This window comes from Choloepus didactylus, chromosome 15 (assembly GCF_015220235.1).
Source record: "Choloepus didactylus isolate mChoDid1 chromosome 15, mChoDid1.pri, whole genome shotgun sequence".
Taxonomy (NCBI): Eukaryota; Metazoa; Chordata; class Mammalia; order Pilosa; family Megalonychidae; genus Choloepus; species Choloepus didactylus.
This window is the reverse complement of record NC_051321.1, coordinates 38984550-39005158: the sequence shown is the minus strand read 5'-3', so window position 1 is coordinate 39005158 and position 20609 is coordinate 38984550. Positions and strand designations below refer to the sequence as shown.

General features: G+C 41.0%; 1 pseudogene; it reads left to right on the top strand.

Annotated features, from left to right (window-relative positions):
* The window catches only part of LOC119510636, a 30570-nt pseudogene extending 20141 nt beyond the window's left edge, over nt 1-10429 (top strand).
* The last annotated feature ends 10180 nt before the right edge of the window (nt 10430-20609 follow it).

Here is a 20609-nt window from a genome sequence, read left to right as displayed (position 1 = left end):
GATAATAATACGTGCAGATTTCTCAGTAGAAACCATGGAGGCAAGAAGGAAATGGTGTGATATATTTAAGACACTGAAAGAGAAAAACTGCCAACCAAGAATCCTGTATCTGGCAAAACTGTCCTTTAAATATCAGGGGGAGTTTAAAATATTCTCTGACAAATAGACAATGAGAGAGTTTGTGAACAAGATACCTGCTCTACAGGAAATACTAAAGGGAGCACCACAGACAAATAGGAAAAGACATGAGTAAGAGATTTAGAGGACAATTTTGGGTGATGGTAGCACAACAATGTAAGTACACTAAACAAGGTTGACTGTGAGCATGGCTGAAAAACAAAGGTTAGGGGCATGTGGGGCACCAGAAGGAAAGAGGGAAAATAAAGACTGGGATTATGTAAATTAGTGAAACATAGAGTGCTCAATAATTGTGATAAAATGTACAAATATGTTTTTACATGAGGGAGAACCAATGAATGTGAACTTTGCAAGTGTTAAAAATGGGGTGGCATTGGGGAAAAAGATAATCAATGCAAACTAGAGACTATAGTTGGTGAAAACATTATGCTTTCTTTATGTGGCAGGGGTAATGTATGAAAGCTGGATGCCTGTTAAAGGGAGATATAAGGGAGGGTTGTGGAACTTGGCATTGGTGATGTCTGACTCTTATTATACTTTAATTCTATGTTTCCTTTTGTTGCTTTTTAGGTGTCATCTTTTTTTTTCTTCCTTCATCCTTTCTTTTGTCTCTCCACCTTCTTTAACTCTTCCTCTTTCTTTGTGGAAAAAAATGGTAATAGCATTTTATACATAGTGGTGATGTTGGTGAATGCATAAATACATGATTATGGAGGGAACCATTGACTGTTTACTTACAATGGAATGTATGGGGTGTGAACAAAATCATCTTAAAAAAAAAAAGGGTTGATGAAGAAACTTTGAGGGCATTATATTGAGTGAAATAAACCAGACACAAAAGGGCAAATATTGTATGGTCTCATTGATATGAACTAATTATAATATATAAACTCATAGACGTGAAATATAGGTTACCAGGACATACAACAAGGCTAAAAAATGGGGGGTTATTGCTTATTATGAGCAGAATGTTTGACTAGGTTGAACTAAAGTGTTTGGAAATGGACAGAGGTGATGGTAGCACATTATCGTGAGAATAACTAACAGTGCTGAATGGTGTGTGAATGTGGTAGAAACGGGAAGCTTAGAATCACATATGTCACCAGAAGGAAAGTTGAGGTTAAAAGATGGGAATATATAACAGAGTGAATCTTGTGGTGGACAATGTCCTTGATTAACTGTACAAATATTAGAAATCTCTTTCATGAACTAGACCAAAAATATGACACTATAACTAGAAGTTAATAATAGAGGGGTATATAGGGAAAAAAGATACCTATTGCAAACCATCTACTACAGTTAGTAGTATTTTAACATTCTTTCATCAACAGTAACAAATGTACTATACCGATACTATGAGTCAATTACGGAGCGGAGCGGATCAGGAGCATGGGAGGATATGAGTTTTCTTTTTTCTTTTTATTTCTTTTCTGGAGTAATGAAAATATACTAAAATAGAAAATATCTGGCATGGAACATTGGCTTTCACGCACCCGCTACCAACTGTCTCAGAGCTAGGAAGGCAGAGGTAAGCCAAAAGGGGAAAAAAACCATGCCCCTTACAGCCATCTTCCTGGTGGGCTGGGAACGCCCCTGCCTGGCACCAGTGCCACAGCCCAGAGCTGAGGCAAAAAACCCAGTGTGATGGGAAGTGTTTCCAGCAACGTGCGCGCAGGCCAGAATACCTGGTGTTGACAATAGCCTTTCGCTCAACCACAGCTAATTGTCCCAGTGCTAGGAAGGCAGAGCAGTGGGAAAAGGTGGAAATTAACATGCCCCATTTAGCCATCCTTTCAGCAGGCTGGGAATGCCCCTACACAGCCCAGCAGCCCAGAACTTCCCTTGAGGGTCGACACGCATTTGTGATGTAGCACGGCATTCCCTCAGCAGAGGCCCTAGAAGGGCTTGGCTTAGAAGAGGGACCCACTTGGAAATCCCAGGGACCATACACCAATACCAATGACTCATGGGTCAGCAGAAGAGACAATCTGTGGTGAGACCGAACTGAAGGTTTAGACTCTTGGAACAGCCTTAAATTTCCAGGAACACCTGGGAGGTTTGATTATTAAAGCTGCCTTTGGTCCCTAACCACTCAGACACACACCCCACATTCAGGGTGGGCAGCACCAACTACACATGCAAAACTGGTACACCAATTGGACCCCACAGGAATCAGACCCCCACACACCAAAAAGACAAATTTGGGGAGAACTGGCTTGAGGGGAATAGGTGGCTCGCAGATGCCACCTGCTGATTAGTTAGAGAAAGTGTATGCCACCAAGCTGTAGTTCGGACACACTAGAGAGAAGTCTTTGAATTAGCATACATATCCTAAAAGAACCCTATCAAGTTAAGCAAATGCCAAGAGGTAAAAAACAACAGAAAAGTTTAAAGCATATGAAAAAACCAGAAGATATGGATAACCCAAACCCAAACACCCAAATCAAATGATCAGAGGAAATGTAGTACTTGGAGCAATGAATCAAAGAACTAAAGACAAACTATGAGACCATGGCACAGGATATAAAGGACATGAAGAAGAGCATGGCACAGGATATAAAAGACAAGAAGAAGAGCCTAGAAGAGCATAAAAAAGAAATGGCAAGAGTAAATAAAAAAATAGATAATCTTATGGAATTAAAAGAAACTGTCGACCAAATTAAAAAGATTCTGGATACTCATAGTACAAGACTAGAAGAAGCTGAACAATGAATCAGCAACCTGGAGTATGACAAAATGGAAAATGAAAGAACAAAATAAAGAATGGGGAAAAAAAATTGAAAAAATTGAAATGGACCTCACGGATTTGACAGATGATATATAAAACGTTCGTATACAAGACTCACTGGTGTCCCACAAGGGGAATAGAAGGGGAAAGGTCTAGAAAGAGTATTCAAGGAAATTGTTGGGGAAAATTTCCCAAACCTACACAACATAAAATACACAAAGCATAAATGCCCAGCGAACGCCAAATAGAATATCCAAATAAACCCACTCCGAGACATATTCTGATCAGATTGTCAAATACTGAAGAGAAGGAGCAAGTTCTGAAAACAGCAAGAGAAAAGCAATTCACCACATACAAAGGAAAAAATATAAGACTAAGAAGTGACTACTCTGCAGCCACCATGGAGGTGACAAGGCAGTGGCACAACATATTTAAAATTCTGAGAGAGAAAAATTGCCAACCAAGAATTCTTTATCCAGCAAAGCTCTCCTTCAAATTTGAGGGAGAGCTTAAATTTTTCACAGACAAACAAATGCTAAGAGAAATGCTAGGTAGGGCTAAAGAGAGCCCTACCGACAGAGAAACAAAGAAAAGAGAGAGAGAGAGATGGAGAAAGGTTCCGTAATGTTAGATGAAGATGCATTTTTTAAGCTATATAGTGACCATTGAATATAAGTTTGTCTTTATTATGATCATAGTCATCATAAGACACAATCCTATATTAAATTATTTTTAATTCCGTATTTCAGAGAGGAATAAACAAACATTGCAGAATGGTGACATTATGAAGGAGAAATCATACTTCGTATCACACCCTAGTCCATGCTACCATTTCTTTCACTCTACTTCAGATAGATAACTCAGGTTTATGATACGGCCTTCTTTCTGAAACACCAGAAGTCAGAAGATGAAGATACTTGCCTCACTTTTCTGACTTGCTGATTGTAAATGTGGTCATCTCACTTAACTTGTAAGATGACTCTTAGTTTCCTAATTGATAAAACAGGAATTAGACTAAGAATAATTAAAAACTATTAAATTCAAGTCTGAAAATGTAGACTTCTTTTGAAAATCCAAAAGAAAAAAAAGTACCCTTATACTTTTTGAGAGCATTGAAAAATGTGTCTTCTCCATTATGTTTTATTAGTTGGTGTAGATTAGATGCCATTGTCTGGAGATAGGCATGGGATATATAGAGCAAAGGCATATAGGGAGGACTGTTGGTGAAAATGTCTATTTACATATGGAGAGACATCTGTTATTGTAGTCACTGAACCGCTAAATTTAAGTGACAATTATTAACTTCTATTTCATACACCGAAACAAAAGAACATTAATTGTGGACCCAAGATTTGCTGTTTATTGCATAGCTAATGGAAAATACTGAACGATTTTAGCTTCTGAGTTCAGATAGGGAGTTTGGCAAAAAAAAAAAAAATCTATATTCTCTCTGATCCCTAAGCTTGTATAGTTTACAGTGAGAATTCCTATGAAGGAAACAAAATTATCTCAATGCATTTAGTTCCTTGGTTCAGATAAAAAATAATTTGAATACCAAGGGTTATGTGTAGGCATGTTTGTAAATATACAAAGGAAGAAGAAGGGGAAGTATTGATCTGTATTCAGATTTATTCTGCAACATATGTATGGTGAGAATAGGGCAACAATATCCTCATCTGTAAAATTTATAACATGGCACTATTTTGTGATATCAATTAAGATGACTATAAAAATCTGAAAATTAAATACTATTCTGAAACTTTAAAAAATAATAGAGGGGCATATAGGAAAAAAATATACCTATTACAAACTAACTACAGTTAGTAGTATTTTAACTTTCTTTCATCAACAGTAACAAATGTACTATACCAATACCATGAGTCAACAATGCAGTGGGGTAGTTGAGGTATGGGAGGATTTGAGATTCCTTTTTTTTTTTTTTTTTTGTCTGTATATGTTTTCTGGAGTAATGAAAATGTTCTAAAAATTGAAAAAAAATTAATTGTAGTGATGGATGTACAGCTGTATGATGGTACCAGGGGCAATTGATTGTACACTTTGGATCTGTGAATAATTGTATGGTATGTGAACAATCTCAATAAATAAAAAACAAATTTTAATAAAAAATAAATAAGTGAAAGCAAAAAAAAAAGAAATAGTGGTAGAAAGTGTGATTATTTTGAAATTTGAACATACATTTCAAAAGAAACCACAAGAATGGTTCAAAGTGGAGGTCTTTTTGGGGTGGGGAGGATGGAGAAGGTACTATTGTAAACTGCACATACACACAAACCTGCAAGCAAACACATATGTCCATATAGATCCAGGAGTAGGATGTAATTTTTAAAACACCATGTATTGTTTTAAAATAAAATTATTATGTGACTTCTGTTTTTCTGTCTGCAAGGACAGTAATTTCTTGAGTCAATTATATACTATTTATATTTTGAAACATTTCAGGATTTCTAAGTATTGGTCATCCTGTGTTCTAATATATACATATTTACAGATTACCTTAATGCCTAGCTTGTAGGAGAGTTATATGTACCTATATTATAGCAGTTTTCTCTACGTCTAGGTGTACTTCTGGGCATATAATTTATGTTTATAACAATGTTGGGACATTTTGTAATACTTCATATAACCCTGAATTGCTATGGCAAATGCGCATTTTTCTCCTTTGCCATCAGTTATTACTTGTATCTTATCAGCTAAAATCCAGGAAGAGATTGACCACGTGGTTGGCAGACACCGGAGCCCCTGCATGCAGGACAGGAGCAGCATGCCCTACAAGGATGCCGTGCTGCACGAGATCCAGAGATGCATTGACTTCGTGCCCACCAACCTACCCCATGGAGTGATCAGTGACATTAAATTCAGGAACTACGTCATCCCCAAGGTAAGATTTGTTTCCCCTGCCCTGCACCTCGGTGCATTTGAACTTCTCATGTTCACAGTATGATTCCAATGCTCTGCCCTCAGGTGAGATGAGAAATGTGCAATAATCATACGTATGACAGCATGATGGATTTTGTGTTGTTTCCATTTAGGGATTACAAAGCTTTCCAACAGATTCTGATATCTGGCAGCCTAAGTCTTCCAAATTTGTTCTTCTTATTTAATATTGTTCTAGCCACTCTTACCTGGTTGCTTTAATAACAGGTTGTCGACTTCCAAAAGTACTCTGTGGGGAATTCTGTTAGAATGGCATTAAATCTAATATTCTTGACGTATTGAATCTTGATGTATTGAACATGGTAAATGCTCCCAATTTGTTTGTGCTTTCTTCGATTTTCTCAATAATTTTTGATCTCAGTGCAGTGGCCTGCACATTTTGGCTTTTTCCTATGTAATTAATGTTTTTGATGTTATTATAAATCACATAATTTTTTAAATGACCTTTCCATTGTTTTCTGGTATATGAAAATAGAATTGATTTTATTAATTTAATATTTTATCTACTAATCTTGACAAATGCACTTAATATTGCTAACACATTGTGTGTATATTCATTTGGAATTTCTATGTACACAATCCTGCAATCTGGATAAATATTTATTTGGTTTTTTGTTTTCCAATTCTCCTGACTTGCATTTCGATTTGCATTATTGCACTGACTAGGATTTCCAGGATAACTGTTGAATAGGAGTGAGAGTAACAGGCATTCTTGTTTTGTTTGTTTGGGATCTCCAGGAGGGAAAGGGAATTTAATGTATCACCACTGAAAATGATATTTTATGTATATTTTTGTCTATATCCTTTATCAGATTAAGAAAGATTCCCCCTCTTCAGTTTGCATGTATTTTGTCATTGTAATTTATAATTTTATCAAATGGAGGATTCTCAGATACAGTACTCTCTTATGGCCCTTATTTCCCAACTAAATACACACACACACATGCACATATACACACTCACGCTCGCATACACACAACCCATAGATTTTATTTGCTATATTTTCTATTTATTTTCATAAAAAGGTTTTCTGCAATTTTTCTTTCTCAAATTTTTCTTTTCAGATTTCTCACATGGGAATAATGCTTACCTCAAAGTAGACGGGAAATATTCCCTACAGTGGGTCTATTTTTACTGCCTCTCACCCCATTCACTCTTCTGTTTCTGACCACTAAATTCTGTCTTGGAATGCCCTGTAATTTTGGGTTAAATGCAAGAGATTATAAAAGAAAAATGCAGAGGCTCAGATAATGTTTGTCTTCTTCCAAAAAGGGTTCATCCCTTCTCCACTAGGATGACAGAATGATCTAAATCTCTTGGCCGCCTTCAAAGCTGGAAATGAACACAGCCTAAAATTGACTGCACCTGTCAGCTTACCTCTCTGAGTATCTTCCCTCTCTGGAATCTTGACACCAATTTTAGTCTCATCAATTTTCTGTTACCTTCTAACACATGGTTTCTGTATTTATTCAGACTTTCTAGTTCATATGCTACAAGCTACTTTATCCCAATTAATGCCAGCATATGTTAATATTATAATAAAAATGGAAACAACTAAAAATCCTATTTCGATACTAAGGAAAGGGCTGTGCATTTGCTAAGGGTACAATTTCTATGCCATCTCTGGGGAAGAGGAAATTGAAGCCATTACCAACAAGCAAAGAATCTTGTCCCAATCAAGGGTCAGGAATTCCAGTCCACTTTTTTCTCACCCAAAGGCATACCTAGTAGAAGCTTTTCCTTTTTTGATATTTGGTTGAGAATTATTATTAAAATTATTTCTTCTCCTATGACTAACTAAACTGGAAACAGAGGAAACAGATAGGGATCTCCGATATCACACATTATTACCTTTCTGGTTATTTCCGCCTTTTCAAGAACCAACAGAGACTTGTATTTTAAACCTTAATTCACATATAAGATGTGGTAAAGCTGAAGTGATGAAATAGAGCAGGTGCTGCTTAACCCAGCTTGGATGCATGGAGAGAAGATTCAGAAGGTTTGGCACTCAAGTACTCAAGTGCTCGGTACCTCAAATGTATTGGAGGCCATTTTGGGAAGCTCATTCCCACTGGCATTAAATGCATCCCTGTTTATTACTTCATCTGTCTTGCTGGAAATGTCACTGCCCTTCTTTGTACCTGGGTTTCCTCACCTATAGAACAAAAAGATTGGACTAAGTGATTTCCTGTATTTCCTCCAGCACCGTGAATTCTTTATGATTCAATTTATCTATCTGTCCATTCTAGGGCACAAACATAATCATATCACTGACATCTGTGATGCACAATAACAATGAATTTCCCAACCCAGAGAGGTTTGATCCTGGCCACTTTCTGGATAAGAGTGGCAACTTTAGGAAGAGTGACTACTTCATGCCTTTCTCAACAGGTTATAGAAATTTACGCCCATCTGTACTCCAGGAGACAAGATATCTTATGGAATCAGTTGGAACTTGTGTGCTGTATATCCTGGGGCTTGGAGAACTGCTCTTTGTGCACAGTCAGGAGCAGTTCTGCCAATGCCCAGGCATGCACCCACCACAGGGTACATCCGCATTCTTGGGCCAGATCGGTGGGACTTTGGGGAGCTGACCCAGTTCTTCTTCCAAAGGGAGAAAGCTAGAGAATGGGTTGATTGAATTCTCCCTCCCGATACATCACTGAGCGACCCAAAAGTTCCTCCTAGAAGGTGAAACTCATCCAGACTGCCCTCACCTGTCCTGAGAAGGATACACAAATACCACAGCTTTGCTGAGTATCTTCTATGTGGTGCCCCTCACCCCTTAGATGAGTTTGGGGACGTAAGTACCCAGAAGACCAGAATAGGCACTCAGAATAGGCACAACTCAGTTAGACAAGCAGATGAGTGGAAAGATCAGTACAAATACAACCTCTGCTGTGAGAGACGGAAGCAAAGGCTACACTGGGGGGCAAGAGGGGTGCCTGCTTTCTGCTGTCATTGCCCAAAAGTGAAACACAAAATGGAATAAGCAGCACTCTAATAGAAGATATGACATTTCAGCTATGTCACAAGGCCAGGGAGCAAGGAAAGAAGAGAGATCACGGCATGATTACAAAAGTCATGAACCACAGGGAAAGGACAAGGATGTTTGCTTTAGAAGGAAAATTTCAGAACTACCTGCCAAGAAACTGTGGGGTCAATAAACCCCTGAGAATTTCAGGATACCATCAATGATTGCAGTGCACCTTGCTCTTCCTACAGACCCCCTATAGGGTAATGAGTCTCCACTCCTGTAGTGTGTGCTGAGTCTCTGGACACGGAACTGCCTAAGGTTATCTATGGCTTTTGATGTTGGGTTTGTATCTAGCACTGTGGATACCAAGATGACAAGGACTGAACCTTCCCTTCAAGGAGTGCACATTTTAGACAGGTGGATAGGTAAATAAACAAAGAATTATGATGCAAACTTATCCATGTTTCAATGGAAGCCTGAACATTATGCTCAGGAAATCCAGTGAGAGCAAACTGTCTACAGGAATTCTGAGGGGATCACAAAGATTATAAAGAGGAAATGACATAGGTTATGAAGGAAGTACAAGAGAAAGGCATCTTAGTCAAAAGAAACAGCATGGCACATGGCTTGAAACTGCCTAATGTGTTGGAGATTGATGAGGGGTGGGTTTGGCTAGAGCTGAGAGTTGAGGGTGTGGATGAACAGTGGATGGAAAGATCACAGAACAGCAGATTGGGATCAGAATGTAAAGGGCCAGGTCAAATAATTTGGACATAACCCATAGGACAGACATAGGAGCCATTCAAAATATTAAAGTCTGGAAGTGACAGGTATAGACATATGACTTTGAAGGAACATGAGGAAATAAATCATTAGTTGACTTTGTGCCAGAGGTAGAAAGGGAAACAGATATGTAAGCCCCCTCTTCCCAGTCCTTCCCCCTTTGTCCCACCTGGGCAAGGAATGTGGGTGTGATTCTCAAAAAAGATGGACAGAAACTTGCAAAGTCAAAAGAGCCACTATAATGTTGGAATACTAAATGATGTACTTGGCAAAGTGCCAAGTACTTAAATATTTCTACAATAAGTATTTGTAGAATGATACTAGGTGGATAGTAACTATCTCAGTACCTCTGTCCACCTAGCCATCCAACTGTCCTTCCAGACATACCATTTTCTACTCACCCATCAAGCTAATCATTCATAATACAGTTACTGAGTGTTCTGTGGTAGTTCAGAAACAAGGCATTCAAGGAGCATCTTCCCCTGTGTTTACGATTTCCAGGAAAACGAATTTGCCTGGGGGAGGGCCTGGCCCGCATGGAGCTGTTTTTATTCCTGACCACCGTTTTACAGAACTTTACCCTGAAGTCTCTGGTTGAGCCAAAGTACATCGACACCACCCCAGTTGACACTGGCTTTGCCTCTGTGCCGCCTTCATACCAGCTCTGCTTCGTTCCTATCTAAGGAAGGGGCAGCCATCTCCCAGCTGCGGTGCCGTCTGCAGCTTCCCTCCCCTGGGGCACCGTTCACCTCCCTCCCTCTACTGGGGTTGCCTCCTCGGACCTCCCCCCTCCACATCTCCCCATGCCCTGAAGATCCAGGGAGAATCCAACCTCCATTAAAGACACTTTCCTGTGCTTCGCTGCACAAATTTACCCGCTGTTCTCCCACTTAATGATTTTTATATTGACCACCACATACCTTAATAATGTATCTATTATTGAAATATTACTAAGTTATCATTATGAAAGAGACCCAAAAAAATGATTAGTGTGTGTTGATTCAGAAACATACGATGTTCTGTGTATTCTAAAGAGGAAATGGTAATGTTTGCTGGGTCAGTTCTGAGATCCTTCTTTTGTACATAATAAAGTAAGAAATGAAAAAGATTAAAAAAAAACAAAACTGAGTCCAAGGAGGACTTGCCGGTTGTCTTAAGGGGAGCACCAAGAGGTGACAGATGAGATCTCCACGGAAGGTCGCGTGGATGAGTGCCGCACAGAGTGACTGGAGGTTTGTGTTTGAACGTGAGAGAAAGTGTATCAAGGAGCAGCTCCCATTCTGGGGAAATATCGAGAGGATCAGCCATGGGCAAGAATGAACATTAAGTTTTGGAGTTTGTGACCCCACGCTGGTCTTCCTACAACACTAAATGAAGATTTGAATTACTTTAATACTTCCTGTTTGCTAACTGAGGTTCAAATATTGATGGATATTTCAATATTGCTAATCATGTGTTCTGGCTATTAGTCTTCTCTCCCCAGGAAGAGAGCAATATCAATTGACAATATCATTAGGCTTTATTCTTTTTCTAGTTTTCACTACATTGTTTTACACTTAACGTAAGTGTGATGGCAAGTTGATGCTTTGGTCCTGAAGTCATTAGCATTGTGTTATTGCCAAAACATAGATATCCAAACATTTTATACATTTCACATAGTCATGTTTTCCCTCCTTCTGTCTTGAACTAAAGACGTGAGAAATGGCATCATGCATTACCCTTCTCACAGTTTATTTCCCAGGGGGAAGTCACTTAAGCTTTGGCGAGCATTTTTAAGACAACAAATATGTGTACTGGTGTACTTATATATCTGTACACATATGTGTCCATAACTATGAATTCATAAATGATATAACATATGGGATTAAAATGGTTCTTTACAAATTTAGATTTATACTGTACATCTTCTATAATTTGCTGTTTTTCTAGTAATCAATATATCTTAGAGGAAAACCTGTATAATAACAGAAATATGGGCAAATAATTCAAAGCACAGATTAAAGAAGAGGAAATGGAAGGGACTAACATGTGAAAAGGACTTAAAAATAAAAACTGAAAATAAATTTCATTACATACCTTTCAGCTGTATTGATTGGCAATGAAAATAGTGTTTGCAAAATGTGGACAAACAGGCAGTCTTGTCGTTCATTCTAATGTCACTTTATCTATGCATCCCAACCTAAGTATCTTACTGAAATTTGTAATCTCCCTTCTATCACCTCTTTTTTCCTTATCGCTCAATATTTTATTCTCCCTTCACCATTTTTGGCACTTTGCATGTTTTACATTAATCTTTCTCATAAACTTATGAAGTAGACAATGATTATGTCAATTCCTATTGCTGCTGTAACAAATTGACACAAACCTAGAGCCTTGAAGCAACACAAGTTACCATCTTACATTTGTCAAGGTCAGAAATCAAAAATCAGTCTCATTTGGCTGCAATCAAGTCAGCAGGGCTGGATCCGTCCAGGGGCTCTAGGGGATGCTCCATGTCCCTGCCTTTCTCAGCCTCTGGAAGCCGCCAGCGTCCTTGCCTCGTGACCCCTTCCTCAGATAACTCCAGCTTCTCACTTCTGCTGTCACATAGCCTCCCGCTAACTCCGATGCCCCTGCTTCCCTATTGCTGGGGCTCTGGTGTACACAGGGAACTGACCAGATAATCCAGGGTAAGCTCCTCATCTCAAAATCCTTGATTTAAGTAAGGATTAAATCCCTTTTACCATGTGTATTAACATATTCCCAGTAGGGCTGGCCCATCCATATCCAGTGCCCTTTTGCTATGCGGGGCTCTGGGAGGTGCAGGAAAAATTCCCCTTCTCAGGGAGGAGGGAGGCAGGCATGGGCTATTCCTGCTCACCTCAGCCCCCTCTCACCAGGAGACCTGCCTCAGTCATGGGGCCACCAACTCCTTCTCTAGGATGTTGGGCCTGTCTCGTTGTCCCCACCTATTCACAATTGGGCCTTTGGCTTCACATATTGCTGTCTTCAGCAGCACCTTGGGCTGGCCCTTGGGTGTCTGGGGTCTTACAGTTAGGGGATCAGAAATGGAAGCAGCTCTGCCCAGCAGCCAGGCTGAGACAGAGTCGTGCCTGGGCACAGGGTTTTAATGTGGGCACGTGGGGGGATGGAGAAAAAGAGAGCCTTGCTGAAGCCACAGGAATTGAGGAGAACAGACTTGGGTCTGAAAGAGTTATGTAAGTTTGGAATGGTTGGTATTATTTCTTCAATACCTTGATAGAATTCACAAGGAAAGAATCTGTGTATTCGATCAGTATAGTGCATTTTAGATTCTCTTTGACCCTGTGTCATTTTGTGACATTTATCATACATTGTGCCTTGGGTCATGTCTGCGGACAGAAAGTGGCACACCCATTGCAGTTCCTTTCCTCATGGGGAATCCCCTCAGGATCTGCTGGATCTCTGTGACTCACCAGCTGTTGTCATGGAATAACTCATCCAGATTTAGTAGTTGCTTTCTCTGGGAACATTAGCCTGATCGAGCGTCCTCACCATTTGCAGAAAGTGGGCTTCCCTCACTGCATCACTGGACAGAAATGAAAGGGCCCCTTTTCCTCTCCACCATGTTAACTCCTGCCCCAGAAAGAGTGGCTGGAACAGGTTAGCAACTGATTTCAATGCCTGCGGATCACTTGACGCAGCTGCAAATTCCACCGACGGTGAAGGGAAGGCAAGAAACCCAGTGGGCCCTCACCTAGAGCTGAGCTTTCTCACAAAGCCCTTTCACGACCTCCCTGGGAAAGTGGTCCAGGCCAGAGATTTCTCTAGGAAGGGCAGGGTCTCGAATGCAGGTCTCAGGGAAAGGAGGGATCTCCTTTTCTTTGAGTCCCAAGACCAGCTCAGGGGGAAACAGACAAGGAGCCTCGGGTTGAGTGAGAGAGGACCTCACAGGCCCCCGGCCTCCTGCACTGGCCTGGAACACACAGGGCCCAGAGCCCAAACTTATTGAATATTTTTAACTGTGAGTGAGGAGCTAACGATTCCAAACCTTGGTTAAGGGAAGAGGAGGACTGAGGCAGAAATTCAGAGAGGGAGAAAAAGCCTGAAGTCCTAATTATCTCCACAGGGCACTTCCCTGGGAGGGACAGGAAGACTCGGGCCTTTTTGTGCACCTGGTTTCTGTCGCCCTCTGCTGGTCATTTGGGAATCAACATCTCATTGAATTTCCATGTTAAGAGCACAGGGCTCTTCTCAAAATGCCAGAAGCAAGTGTCAGGGAAGCAAAGCAAACCTGGGCAGTGGCTGAGCCAGGGAGGCAGCCCAAGCTCCTGCCCTTCCCCACTTGTCTTAGTTTCCAGGCTGCTATGACAAATACCACAGAACAGGCTAGCTTAAACAACAGGAATTTATCTCACAGTTTTGGAGGCTGGGAGTCCAAAGTCACATATCAGCAGCCCACACTCTCACCTGGAGTCATCCTGGTGGTGACTTGCCTACAATCCTGGTGCTCCTTGGCTTCTAGATGCACCTGCTTCTGTCCCATGGCGATCTGTCTCGTTCTGCCTGGTCTCCCTGGTCTCCCTCTCCTCCTTGTAAGGATTCCGGCCACAGTGGATCACGGCCCACCCTTAATGAGTCAGGTCTCACCTTAACCAATAACACATTCCAAGATCCTGTTTTCACTGAGTTCACACCCACTGGACTGTGGTTAGGACTTGAGCACGTCAGTTTTAAGGACATGATTCAGACCCCAGCACCACCCTTTGACCTCCACAGCAGCACACCTTCACCACACCTGTCCTTGATTCTTGGCCAGTGAGGTAGAACCTGACACCCCCTCAGCCACTTCCTCCTAGACTGAGTCCCGGAGAGGACATGCAGACGCTGGTCACAGCAACACCAGCCGCTGCCTGTCTGCCATGCAAAATGGCTTCTCAGTAATCTTTGCAGCTCTTGTGACCATTTCCCTGGTCCAAGGACCACTGGAAAGCCCAAACTTCCCTGTCACTGGTCACCTGTACAACGAGGTAGACACCAAAGGACCGTGGCCTGCCTGAGGCCTGATCCTGCAGCCTAGATGGACGGCTCTGCTCTCAAGGCACAACAACCATGTGAGACGGGATGACAGACATGGAGATGATAGGAACTAGACAGAGCATGAAAATCTGAGGCAGGACTTAGAAGGGAACCTGAAAATCAACATCTAGAAGCAGCTTTCTACCTGTCTTAGCTCTGCAAATGTGCTCTCTAATGTTAGGTGTGCAGGCAGAGAAACAAGCTATAGGATGTGCTGGTGCAGGCTGCAGTTTAACCCTCAATCTCCCAGGCTGTGTCCCTCCCTCCCTTCCATCATTGCTTCACTCACTGAATGGTCTGATAGGTACAGAGTGTCCTGGCTCTCACGGAGCATTTGTTTGTTTCTGTGAGCCACACTCACTCTCTGAGGAGGAGTGATCCGGGCATGGGAAGGTTGATACTGTGTACGGATGTGGAGACTGCAGTTCAGAGAGGGGAGCCAGTGTTGTCCCAGATGCCCTTGAACTTGCCCTCCTGTGGGCTCAGGATAGGTCAGGCCAGTCTGGCCCCACTAGCCTGGGGGGGTGGGTATCCCATAGGTCTCCTTCTCTCACTATCATTTCTAGCCCTTTGAACCAGGTCTAATAAAATGTTGTTTTTACTTAGTCTTTTTCTGATGTGGTTGTCCCTTTTGACATTTCCCTTAGCAGAGATTTAGCATTCTCAGTTATTCACATTTTTGCACATCTTTTTTCATGCTTTTAAAATTCAGCCTTGTTTAGTAGGAGTGTGAGTTGCATCTGATTTTTCATTAGTGTGTCCCCTAAGAATAGTGATGCTGATGCTTTTTCATGTGCTTCATGAGCTGTTGTATTTTCTCTTTGTAAAGTGTCTTTTTGAGGTGTGCCCATTTATTGTTTCTATGAACTTTTATCCTTGAAGTTTACAATTAATTAATTAGCTGTTTATGGATTAGAGTACCAGAAATAAAGTGGGGTGAGGATGGCATTGGCACAGAGGATGAGGCTGCTTGTCTGAGAGGGAACTTAGCACCCAGCATTCCTGTGGAGGGTGTCACCACCCAGGAGGCAGGAGGCTCCCACATGGAGCAGGGGCCAGAATCTGCCTTGTTTGGGGAATCACAGCCCAAGCAGGTTGAGGGGAGTGTCCACATGTGGTCAGCTGCTGATGTGGGGTGTCAGGGGCTGAGCAGGTGACAAGGGCTTCCCCCACAGATGGGTGCCCTGGTGTGGAGTTTCAGAGCCCAGAGTGAGGAGAGTAGCCTGATATGATGTGTCAGTACCTTATCAGGGTGGGGAGGGTGTCCACAAGGAAACGTGGGCTGCTGTGGCTCATTTCAGCCCCAGCAGGGTAAGGAGGGTGTCCATTCTGGGGAGGATGAGGTGGCAGAAATAGGGGGCTGTTCCAAAGGGTAATAGATCAAGTATGTAAATATATTAAGGATAATGAGATCCAAGTTTCCTACTGTCAGCAAAGGAAGTTATAAATAAGGAAAGGGAAAAAAAAACTAGAATGAAACTTGTGGTGTTGAATTAGAATAAGATGTACCAGAATGAGTTTATGGTTGTCAGTATATGTAGATAAAGATAGTAGTAAGTATACATATAAATGTATACATGTACAAGCCATATCATCTATCTATAGTATATATATATATTCATACATATACACAAACATATATATTATATATATATGGAGAGAGAGAGACTGCACTGTTCACTGAGAAGTCCTGGGAACTGTGATAGCCCAGTAGCAATGAGCACAGGTCTTGGCTTCTACAGAATATTTTCAACTAAAAGAACCAAGGTTTCTTTTAGAAATCATTAACTGGAGAGCTGGGAAAGGAAAAACATAGGATGAGCCTGTGTATTAGTCAGAATTCTCTAGGGAAACAGATCTAACAGGAGATATCTATAAAGATTATGAGATTTTATAAAGGTGTCTCACACAACTGTAGGGATGCATGAGTCCAAATTCCATAGGGCAGGTCACACAAGTCCCAATTCCATAGGGCAGGAAGTGAGCTGGCACTCCAGTGAAGGTCTTCAATGAATTCCCCAGGAGAGGCTGGATGGCTGAAGCAGAGACAAAAGTTCTCTCTCCTGTCCACTGAAGCTATCCCTTTCCCTTTAAATGTCACTAACTGATTAGGTTAAATGTGTCCTACTGCAGAAGACAATCCCTTGGCCAACTGCAGATGTGATTAGCCACAGATTAAATCAATGAACTGATGATTTAAGTCCATGAAATATTCTCACATCAACAGATAGGCCAGTGGTTGCTTGACCAGACAGCTGGGCACAATCAACTGGAAAAGTTGACACATGCACCCAACCACCACAGCCTGGAATACCTTAGTGTGTGAGAAAAAAAATAGCCCTAAAATTGATGGGAACAGTCAAAAGAATACCAAATCCAAACATTAGGAGACAATTTCAGCATCAAAATAAATAATGATAGTAATGGACCATAGCCCATTGAATAAAATTTAACTCATGATTTCATACTGATAAAATAATTCAAAAAATTCACAACTTGATGAGGAATGGATAGTTACATCTATATTGTTTCAAAGAATCTACCCACAAAATACTTCTTAATTATGAAGGTAAGAAGAATAACTTCACAGGGAAGGGACTGCCAGACACCATCATATGATGTGATCAACATGGGCGTCATCCATAATGGAACAGACTGAAGTTGCTTGTCACCTAATAGGATGCAATGAGAAGAAAAACATCATTCCTGCCAAAGATACATAACCTGAAACTAATCATGAGGAAACATCAGACAAACGCGAAAGAGGGACATTTTATAAATCCGCACCCTGTTCTCTTCCAAAGTGGCAAAATCACTGAGGAGTTTTTCCAGACTACAGTTGATGAAAGGAAAATGACAAGTAGTTGCAGCATGAGATTATGAACTGGAATCTGAAATGGACCTATAGGGTCTGACTGGGACTTATTGGTGAAACACGAATAGAATCTGAGAATGAGACATCCTAATTTCCTGTACCAGACCCACAACTTTTCTATCTGCTTGTAACCAATTAAATATGTATAATTATGTAAATGTATACTTATATAAAATTTGAAGTTTCTTTAGAAAGAAACCATTCTAATCCACAATGCCTGCCAAGCCGAGGTCTGTGTTACCCTGTGACTGGGGCGGGTTCCCACAGATGCCCTCCCTGTCCGCCAGGTGGGCCGCGATGGGGAAGCTCCTCCGTGTGAGAAGCCCCTGACCTGGGAGATGGGGAACCTGGGTTCTAAGACAAGCTCCTCTGCTGATGCACGGGGGACGCACCGCCTCACTGCGTCACTGAACCCCCTTTCTTAAAAGAAAGGACGGCTTAGATTAGTGGGTCACTGAGATCCTTTCTGTGTCTAAATTATCTGAATTCTTTCATTCTTTAAAAAGAGAAGGGAACAAGCAGGAGCTCAGCAGCAGAAGGAGGAGCAGAACATAGACACCCATCTCTCAGGGGACAAAACGATGGCTCTAAAGAGAGCTCTGGAGTGTGTTTTGCCCCCAATAAGGAAGTAAAGTTCTTTAGAGTCCAGAGCTATGTGAGCCAAGCAGCTGAAGAACTGTTTCTCTTTGACCTGGATGCAGAGTTCACCGAGACCTAGGCTTACCCAAGTTCTAAAAAGGTTATAAAACTGAACTTTTCTGGCCTCTTACTTTAATCAATTGGTTCTGCAATTATTAACTCAATGTTTACTGTGAAAATCACTGATTATGATGAGTCACAAAATACTGAAGCATAGTACACACTCAGTAAATCTCAGTGCCCTCTGTTGAACTGAATGTTTGCTTGGAGGAAAGCATGCAAGAGTCAGGGATGTGGATTCCAGCCTCAGCTCTGCCCTCTGCAGCCCCTGTGGGCTCAGCCAAGGCAGGGAATCCCCAAGACCCAGATTCTCTATCTCTAAAAAGGAAATACTGTACCTTAGGCAAAGGTAATTGAGAGAAACAAAGAAATGTAATAGGTGTGAAAGTTCTCTGTAAATTGTCTGTTTCCCTGTAAACATGAAGTATTAATCCTTTTAGAAAGAACAAAGTAATGCTCCCTTAGCAATAGAACATAAAATAACTGCACTCATCAGTTAGAATACATTCAGTAGTGGACTCTGGCTCATTGAATAAAATAAAATAAAAACAAGCTCTGGATGTTTCTGGTCAGGTTTTGCCATGAGTGACACAGCATAACTCTAGGTATGTTTCAATCCTCATGACCATGAAATGCTTCTCCCCCTTGGAGGTCTGCAGCATCTGCACATTGTTAATGAATTCCTTACCTCCTATTGCACTTGTTGTTCCTTCAATAATCTCCTTTCTTTACTGCCCATTACTTCATCCCATTATTTCTGGCAAAGAGAAAATAAGCAAGAGAAGCATCTGTGTCTGCAGGTGATGGGGAAGTAATGAAGCCAGTGTCTCTCCAGCCCTCCCTGCCCAGCTCCTCTGAGACAGGCTCTCCCTTGGTCATGCTGAGCAGGTTCACTCCACAGTGATGGAGAAAAGGGGGGAGATCGAGTCCCTTTTCTTACTTTTGAGCACCTATGTCCCTGTTATTCCTGGAGTCAAATGAAGGGATTCTATTTAACTGAACCCCGGAAATTAAAAAGTCACGTCACAGGTTCGTCGCTTTACAACTCAAACCTACGATCTCCTTTAGCAAAGGCCTGAGTCTTTCAGGTCTCATTCAGCTGGTTTGTGTTTCAAGTAACCTCCTAGTCAAATAAGAGAATGGGGCAGATAATAGTTTTAAAATAAAGAGCAGTGAAGACAAGAATTCAAATTGAACACATGTACTAAAGAAGCAAAAACTTGTAAAAGGAACAGTTTACAAGGGAAAAATGAATTGACACATTACCAAGCTTGGGGACTTCTGTCCCTACCAGATGTAGTTGGATGTGAGAGAAGGAGACCTCCCTAGTCCAAGATACAGAGTTTTTGTAGAGCCTTTGATTTAGGGTACATTCAGTGAAGTCATATTCTATTTTTATATTTGAACTGCAGGTGATGAACCACAAGTGAGTCAAGAACAAAGGAGGGTATTCACAGCGTTATCAGAGACTCAGACTTAATCTTGAATGCCTGCAAAACTTCACAGAAAACATTTCTAATCAGCTATGACTTCTGTAAGAGCAATATAACATATCCCTTACTTATATAAAAACCAAAAGTTAGAAGAGAGAAGACTATTATTTGTATCTAACTTAGTGCAGTTTCTTATTTCATTCTATAATTAGTTTAGTCATTACATCATGTTCCTCTCTTCCTCCTTTTTTTACTTGAACCTGTTTCTCCAACAGGACAGTCTTCTAACATAGGACTGGAAGGTTATGAATCATCTGTCCCTGTTTATAGAGTAAGGCCTTTCCACTTTTTATTATTTGGAAATTGTACCTGAGTATTTTGGGGTGTAAAGTTCCGATAAATATACTTCTGTATCAGAAGGAATAACTAGTTCTTTACCATCAGAACAGAAAGCATTAGGTAGTACATGAGAGCAGCAAGGCTCCTCAGTTACCTGATCCTTACATAGAGAGAAGGAGTCAATGTCCTCATTTTCAGATTCCTCAGCAGAGATATTATCCTGCGACAGCAAATGGCGTGTACATTTGAACTAACTAATATTAGGGGGGTTTTTGTGTCTTGCTAAAATTGTTCTTGAGGAAGCCATGGTTTAAGAAACAATGCGCCATGATGAGCATCAGAATAGCTAATTTCAAATCCCAGTAGTGGCATTAATGAGCTTTGTGATGCCGAATGGTTTTCCTGTTCTCCCAGAGTTTTCCTTTCCCTCATTTGTTGTTTTTTGTTTGTTTGTTTGCTTATTTGTTTGCTTGGAGGGGGTAGTTAATGGTAAAGGGAGTGGATATTTACACAGGGCTTATTAATTACTTGATGTATGTTTGATCACTCACAGTGTATGAACAGTGTTTTATATTAGCTATTTTATGTTTAGGCAGCTGTGATGTCAGTATAGTACATTAAAATATTTCAAAATCCTTCCATTTT